Source organism: Echinops telfairi, unplaced genomic scaffold (genome assembly GCF_000313985.2).
Source record: "Echinops telfairi isolate 266 unplaced genomic scaffold, ASM31398v2 ScPeMD7_7457;HRSCAF=8495, whole genome shotgun sequence".
Classification (NCBI taxonomy): Eukaryota; Metazoa; Chordata; class Mammalia; order Afrosoricida; family Tenrecidae; genus Echinops; species Echinops telfairi.
In genome coordinates, this window is record NW_022111357.1 from 22,952,152 (window position 1) to 22,960,794 (window position 8,643).

General features: G+C 52.2%; 1 pseudogene; it reads left to right on the plus strand.

Annotated features, from left to right (window-relative positions):
* The first annotated feature begins 545 nt into the window (after positions 1-545).
* LOC101639416 lies at positions 546-1,786 on the plus strand (annotated as a pseudogene).
* The last annotated feature ends 6,857 nt before the right edge of the window (positions 1,787-8,643 follow it).

Sequence of the window (8,643 nt, forward strand, 5' to 3'; positions counted from 1 at the left end):
GATGGCAATAAGTGTGCAAATGTGCTTGGCACAATGGATTGTGATAAGAGCTGTATGAGCCCCCAGTAAAATGATTTTGTAAAAAAGAAAAAGGAAGCAAAGGGAGAAACACGAAGGGCGTGCAACAGAGCAGCAAGGGCAGCAAACCAATGAAGCCCTTGGGGAACACCCAAAACAGACTTTGGGGCCTGGGCCTGGCTCCCCATCAGACTCGACTGGAACCACTCCTAAAGGTCAGCAGCCAGAAACCTGCTCTGGAACCCAGGGCGGCTAAGGCAAAGGGAAGAGCCCGTGAGGCACAAGAGCTGACCGAACCAGGACTGCTGGAGAAGAACGTGCGAAATGCCCTAATGAAATGTGCAAAGGCTCGGAGTTAGAGAGCCATGGAGGAAGAACATGAGCAGCAGATCTCAAGCTGAACGATTGAAGAAAAAATACAGCCTCAGGGTGCAATATTAAGGGATTCTCAGGGAAAAATATTGAATGCTATAGGAAGCATCAAAAGAAGATAGAAGGAGCATGCAGTGCCATGGAAGACGGGCAGCATGAAGGTATACGGGACACCACCATCAGCCCCAGACATGCCAGCCCTTGCAAGATACACGTGCCAATGGGAGCTCGTTTCCCAAAGCTGCCAGGCAGAACAGCTGCTGGGCCCCTTCAAAGAGAAGGACGAAGTTTTGCATAGGAGCGTGGCATGAATGGAAGAGACCTGCCACGACGCGAACCATCCGGCACTCTGAACAGACCCTGGGAACAGCCCTCCTTTCCAAGGCCCCCGAGCTGGTGTCGCAGTACGAGAGCTTCCATGCGGGAGCGGCGCCTGATGAAGGAAGCCTTTCAGCCCAACAGCTTGCTCTTTGAACGCACGACCTTGCACTCGGAGTCAGACTGGATGACCTCCCACCGCGAGACTCCCCAAGACTTTGAACAGTTCTTCAACGATCCTACAAGACAGAGACCATTGCCAGAGAAATGCAGCATCTACATACAGTCTATGGGATCTCTTGGGAGCACCAGCCTGAGCAGTGACAAATATATTAAGTGGCTTATGGGCTACTGTGAAGCATTTTTCTATGGCTTGACAGTAAAACTCCTCAAACCCGTCCCTGTTTCTGCAACGAGATGTCTCTTTAGAGTTCATGATAACACCCAAAACCCGCAAATCCATGCTGGGGACATCCTGAAGTTCTTAAAAAGGAAGAAAGCCGAAAATGCTTTCTGTGCTGTGGGGAACACAAAGATCAATCTTCACCCAAGAGACTCCTGGATTTTGTCTTCGGACAAGCCTCCTAGACAGACGGTGTGGGGATGCTCAGCTTTGCCAGGTACAGCAGTGACTTTTACAGCGCGTGCCACAAAGGCAGAGTGCCGAAGCTGGTGGTAGCTTCCTCCAGTGATTAGTCGGAGTTTGACAACTACTGTGTTCCCGAGATCCCCGGTGTTTTGCTGCTTCGCGCCTGTAAGACTTTGACCCGGGGCTTCCGACACATCTTTGGAATGGGACACTGCCAGGGGCTCTCTTGCCTGAGGAAAGCCTCCAACCACCTGGAATAAGCTGACCGGCGCGCCCCCCTCGCCCCCACCTCTGTCCCATCTGTTTGGGCAAGCTGCAGAGCGCCATGGCTTCCACATGGCTGACAGATACCAAGACTTGTTGAAGTGGATTGAAGAGGAACCTACTGATGTCCCCGAAAGAACGCCAAAACTTGGCCATGAGGAGGCTGCGAATTGGAAGGAATGGAAAGAGTGGATAATCAAATGCCTTGCTGTTCTCCAGAAATAAGGACCTTCAGATGGAAGTAATTAAAATAAAACACTTGCATATTAAAAAAGAAGAAGATAGAAGGAATACACAGAATCATGTGCCCCCAAAGAACTGGCAGACCTTCAACCATTTCAAGAAGTAACATATGATCAAGAACACATGGTATGGAAGAGAGGAGTCCATGGTACATTGGAGGCATTTATGCAAACCAAGGTTCCAGGAACTGATGGAATACCAACTGAAATGTTTTGATCATCTGATAAAGCACCGGAAGCACCCACTCATCTGTATTAGTCTGGGTACTTTGGAAAAACAAATCCACAACAACTCATGTATAAGAGAGAGTTTTATGCAAAGAAAATGGGCATCACGAAAATATCCCAACCCAATGCTGCCCAAGCCCACAAGTCCAACATTAAGTTTTTAACCCATTTTAACCCATTAACCCAACACCAGTCCACAAAGTCCTCCACCTCACAAAACAGAGGCAATGATGCCGACTGCAGGAGGAAAGCTGAGTCAGTGAACGAACAAGCATCTCAGTACTAGCAGGGGTCTCCACACGGCTGCTCCAGCACCCAGGGCTGCATTGGGATAGGTCCATGTAGCTTCTCCTTGGGGATGTTTTGTAGGAAGTCAATCTTGCAAGCTGGAGCAGGGAACTGCTAAGGCAGCTGCACCCGATACAACCATCACAAAACAAGAGACCCGAGAACTAGAAAGGCGAGGCTTCACCACCCATTTATCCCTCCGCCTTTCAATTAGCCCCACATGTGATTATGGGCCAGGCTGGCACAATTAACTAACTCACCATCTATGCCAAGAAATTTGGAAGACAACCACCTGGAGAACCAACTGTAAGACATTCATATGTGTGTCCATTCCAAAGAAAGGCAGTGTAACAGAATGTAGAAAGTATCAAATAATGTCATTCATATCCTATGCAAATAAAACGTTGCTGCAGATCACCCAGCACTGGCGCATCAACAGGGAGGCTCAGGCTGGATTCAGAAGAGGCCTTGGAACAAAGGGCAGCATTTCTGACAACAGATGGATCTTGGCTGAAAGCAGAGACTACCAGAAAGATGATGGCTTGTGTTTTATTCACTGTGCCAGTTTCAGAAGGCCATGCAATTATATGATCCCTGTCATACTACCTTCTGAAATAGACAAAATTTTAGTGAAAAGGCATTTGACTGTGTGGATCATAACAAACTAGGGATAACATTGAGAAGAAAGTTCATTCCAGAACCCTTCCTTGTGCTTGTGTAGAACCTGCACGTGGACAAGAGGCATGGTTACAAACAGAAGAGGGGAATACGGTTTGGTTTAAATTCAGGAAATCTGTGGGCCAGGCTGGTAACCTTTCAATATCCTTTTTGCCATTGCTAAACCTAGTGAATAATCTGAGCGATTGGATCCTATGGAGAAGCATGTAACATCAGAACCGGAGGAAGGCTTATGAACAGCCTGCGAAACGCAGACGGCACAACTTTCTTAGAGAAAAAGAGGGAGGTGAGGGTCCAGGAGTGCAGCCTTCCGTGTGGAGGCCAACACAATGTAAAGAAACCCTCCAACCTTCACACCTAGACGAGCAGACAGCATCAGGATCAACAGAGCAAGGACAGACCTTGTCAAGGATTTCCTTTGACTTGGCTGCCCAGTCAGTGGTCATGGGAGCAGCAATCAAGAAATCAAATGACCTGTTGCCTTGGAGAAGCATGCTGCAGCAGACCTCTTTGAAGTGTTGATGAGCAAAGATGTCCCTTAGAGGACTAAGGGGGGCCTGACCCAAGTCAGGATATTTTCCATTGTCTCGTGTGCCTGTGGAAGCTGGACCCTGAATACGGAAGTCCACAGGAGAATCAATGCATTTGAATTAGAGGGTTGGTGAAGAATATTGAAAGTATCGTGACTGTCAGAAGAGCAAACAAGCTGTCTTGGAAGAAGTGGTCAGAATGCTCCTTAAAGGCGAGGCATCGAGACGTCCTCACCCATACTTGGGACACAACAATGATTGTGCGCACGGCACATGACCCCGCAGGGTTTTATTCTCCTGTGCATGGGGTCGCAATGAGTCAGAGCGAGTTGACAGCACCTATAACAACAACAGGAGTTAATTCTATCTCATGGCGACTCCATGTGTGCCAGAGCAGAGCTGTGCCGCAGGGTTTTTCAGTGACTGATGCTTGGTGGCACTGTTGGGTAAGCATTAGACTGTTAACCACCAGGTTAGCAGTTCAAACCCCCTGGCCACTCCTCAGGAAATAGTTGAGGCTGTCTGCTCCTGTAAAGATTTACAGCCTTGGGAACTCTAGATAGGGTTGCTACAAACCCGAATCGCCTCGATGGCAGTGGGTAATGTTTACCTTGGAGCCCCTGGGGATGAATCTGACTACTCACTGGAAGGCTGACAGTTCAAATTCGTCCTGAGGCGCCTCGGAAGATTGGCCTGGAGATCTGCTTCTGGAAGCTCACAGCCTTGAAAATCCCGCTGAGCAATTCTACTCCGCATCCCTGGGGGAGTCGTCAGTTGAGAACAACTCAATGACAGCCAACAATAATGGCAGTGTGGCCAAGAGGACGCTTGGGATGTGCTAAGAACGAGGCCAGTCACATACCTGTCCAACAAATGAGGCCATGGATTAGGGCACTGAGTGCCCATCTGCAAACCTCAGGCCAGCCCCTAAATACTCCCCCTTTCTGCTCCGAGGCCCACAATCAGACCCAATTTTATCTTTCAATATTTCACACACACACACACACACACACACACACACACACACACACACGCATGCACGCACATCTGCTCAGATCTGCCTGGGGAAGGCAGGAGGGCCGAAGCCATTGGACTAAAGTGTCACTCCATTTCTCATATCGAGCTGCCAAATCAAGGGCATCACATATTCAGTCAGGCCTGTGGTCAAGGGCGGAGAGACCCGGGTGTGAATTGACTCTGCTACTAACTGAGTGTGTGACTTAACAGATCTCTCACACCTCGAAGGGTCTCCATTTCCCCATCTGTGAAATATACAGATTCCATGGCCTCAAAGACTGGATGCAAAGATTAAGCCAGGTGGTGCTTACAGTGTCAACCATCAATCCACCAGATACTCAATGGGCAGCTATTAGGCATCCCTGAGAGGACCAAATGCTTTCTTCATCTTTTGAGTCTGCCACTCTCCTTGCAAGGTCACCTGTTCAAAGCCACCAGACACTCCATGGAAGAAAGATGAGGCCAACTGCTCCCTGAAAGATTGACAGCCCCGGAAACCCAGGTTTGCTGAGTCAGAATCCATCTGATGGTAGTGGATTGGGTTTGAGGTTTATGAAGCTCAAATAGTTAGCCTCTCAGCTACTAACCCAAAGGGCAGCAGACTGAACCCATCCAAGCTGTCTCAGGAGAAAGTCCCGCTGATCTTCCTTGGAAACATCCTACCCTGAGACCCCCATGGGGCGCAGGTCTGCCCTGTAGAACTTGGGGTCACCATGGGTCAGGATTGGCTTAACAACAGGTGGTCGGCACTGTGTGACAGCCAGCGTTCTAGACCCCAGGGGTGTGATGAGGAACAAACCCAGTTTGTCTGCCAGGAGCTTATGTTTTGGTGGGGAGACCAAAAAAAAAAAGATGATCTGAGAATGTAGGGCAGGCTCTGGAGAAGCCCAGATAGGAGTGGGGAGAACTTCCAGGGCCAAGCTAGTCCCTACCACAATTATGAAGTTTTCAACCGTAGGGGCACTCCTTCCATAGTCAGACGCCAGCCAGGCACTGCTCTCTGGGGAGGTCTGTCTCCATGCCCAAGGCTGCCAGGGATGACCAGCCCTTGTGGCAAAGAGGCCACTGGAGAAGTGCCTCCTTCAGGTTTTTCTGGGGCTCACGCCATGCGTAGCCCGGCCCTGCCTCCGGTGTCCCTTGCTCCTGCCCATCCCTGCCTGCCTGAATTGTCAAGCCAGAACCCAGGCCCACTGCTGGTCACTGAGGGAGTGTCCTTAAAGAGAGTGAGATAGCCAGGGTCACGGGGCAGAGTTCACACAGAGGGTGTGGCAGCCATGGGACCAAGTCCAGCATGTGTCATTGCCGGCAGTAGGGGTCACAGGACAACGCTGGCACAGGGCAAGGGTGACAGGACAAGGCAGGCTGAGTGTAGCCACCAGGCACAATAAGGACCAGAGCCAATGAGTGTGTCGTCCCCCCCCCCAGCAAGAGGACCCCATCATTGAGGCCCATATCCCAAGAGCCTAAGAAATGACCTATAAAAATGAAACATCACAAGCCCCCCAGGCCATGGGGGGAGGTGGGGGCAAGGCTGGGAAGCGCTGTTGTTCTGTCTTGGAATGAGGAATGGAGGGCACTGGTCTGGAGGCTGGTGGGCAGAGGTGAACAAGAGCCCCAGGCCGAGAAGGGTACTTTTAGGGTACTGAGAGCTGGCTGGGGTGAGTGTGTGCTGTGCCCCCGCCTCTCTGCGGAGCCGATGCACATGGCATCCATTGAGTCCACATGATGAGCTCCGGGATGGGGACCCCATCACAGATGGGTAAGCTGAGCCAACGAGGGGCCGAGCTGAGACTCCAACCCAGGCCTGTCACTCTCTGGTCATGGAAATCAGGGAGTGCCATGGGGGTGGGAGCAAGTTTAAGCATCAGCATGGCGGGGGGGCCGGGGGGGGGCAGATCACCAATGTGGAAGTGGAGGGGCTGGTGCCCCGCTGCCACCCCTCACCTCTGTCCCCTGTGAGCTCTGCGATCCTGGGAACTTGCTCACATGGTGGCGGGCAGGGTGGCGGCAGCCCCCCTGCTGTGTTCTGAGCATGACCAGGGGTGATCCCATCGGATCATACACCCACCCAGGTGCCCAGAACCCACAGCGGTCATGGCTGAGGGTCTGTTGTACTAGACTAGACTGCAGGCCGTGGTTGGGGTGAGGGAGACTGCAGGTAACGAAATAAAAGACACGATCCCTCGGCCTGGGCGGGCCACAGGCAGTGGGAACACAAGCTCCGAAAGCCCCCCCCCCAAAGGTGACTTGTGCTATTTTATAAGTACAATATGCCACAGGAGTGCAGAAGGGGTGGAGGGCCAGGTGACGAGGGTTCTTCTGAAAGTGCATGTGTGAGGGTGTGTGTGTATGTATGTATGTGTGTGTGTGTATTTGTATGTATATGAGTGTGTGTGTGTGCGTGTATGTTTTCTCATGAAATCGCTAAGGAAGTGTCCAGCCTCTCCTGCTCCTGAGTGTCGCTTGTGGGGTGCTCTCTGCTCTCTGGATGGTGCAAATGGTAAAACATGGAATGCCTAACCTAGCCATGCCAACACACCCAGAGGCAGATCAGAAGAGAGGCCTAGAAGTTAGTTTGCAAACTCTCTGGGGTGCTGATCTCTGCGAGCTGTGGGATTGCGGTGCTTGGACTAGACTCCATGGACACCGACAACCACGCTGCTCCTTCCGCTCTCCACCTCACCTTCACACATGCCCTAGCTGGCCCTGCGTCCTATAGCTCCCCCAGCCCTTCACACCCCTTTGGTCTGACGACAGCACCCTATCTCTTTCTTCCCAGACCGAGAAGCCAGGCAAGAAGCAAGTCTAGAAGCAAGATAAGGTGCTCACGCTGCATGGCCCTGTCTCTCAGTGCGATGGCAGACATGGTGACGGCTGCCAATGTGGCCGATGGGTTTGTAGCGAACTTCTGGTTCAAGAGGACTCTGAGGGGTAGGTGGAGAACAGGAGGAAGCAGACACCTGGGCAGGTTTAAGCCCTGAGTGGAGGGCAGCCAGGACGGGCCAGAAGGAGGGAGGTGGCACCTGACGAGCCTGAAGTGGTGTGAGGATTGTGATGGATGGAGGAGCCAAAGGGGAGGAGGAGGGAGGGCAGCTGTGTGATTCTTCACCCAGATGGATGGTTCCAGCAACAGCCCTGACAGGTAAACAGTGGGGCTAGGGTCTGCCCGCCTCCACCTGGTGACAACTCCTGTCAGGCCTTGATAGGAGGCTGCTGGCTGCTCCTGCCTTCTTGGTCTTTTCAGGAGGCAGGGGGATTTGCTCAAACTTGGAGGTGGGGGGGGCAAGGATCACTCCACCAACTAGAAAGTCCAGGGGAAGGGAGTAGAGGGGTTCTCATTCTCTTTCACCCCCCTTGGACCTTCAGAAGGAGCCTAGTGCTGTCAGCTACTCCATGCTCATCAATGCCCCCTCCTCCAGGAAGTCCTCTCTGATCAGCCTCCCGAGCTGTTGTTCCTCTGTCTCCGGACCTCCTGCCTCCACAGGGATCACTCTCCCGAGGGAAGACCCCAGCATCAACTGTCTGTCCCAGTCACTTGACACTTACACTCGTTTGTACAACTAAAGCCTGGCTCTGCCCTCACGGGCTGTGTGGCCTGGGATGGGAAACAGACATTCTTTAAGGGAGCGTTTGACCTGTGATCTGCCACTTACTGGCTTTCGATCTTCGTTTCTGTGTCTGGCAAGTGGGGGGTCACTGTCATGGCAGCTCACAGTGTTTGGGAGGGGGATTGCAGGGGGGGCAAGTGGCTGAAGCCAGTGGGAGAAAACAAGAGAGGAATGAGAGCTGGTTGGGGAAAGAGCTGGAGCCGGGCATACTGGTCCTGGCAGGCCACACTATGGTGCTCTGGACAAGTGCTTTAGAGCCTGAGACGGGCTGGTGGGGGGACTGGAGGGACAAGGAAAGAGACTGGCATGGGCTCTGGATCCTGGGCCACCAGGGGCAAGCCTGCTGCTCAGGTGGCACAGAAGCCTTGGCCGAGGCAGAAGCTGGATTGGGAAGCAGCAGGCTTGACTCTTTTCATGGTCTGCCCGACCTCTGTGAGCCTCTGTTTTCCCATGAGCAAGATGAACACAATCTTTCTATCGTCGGGGTGTCT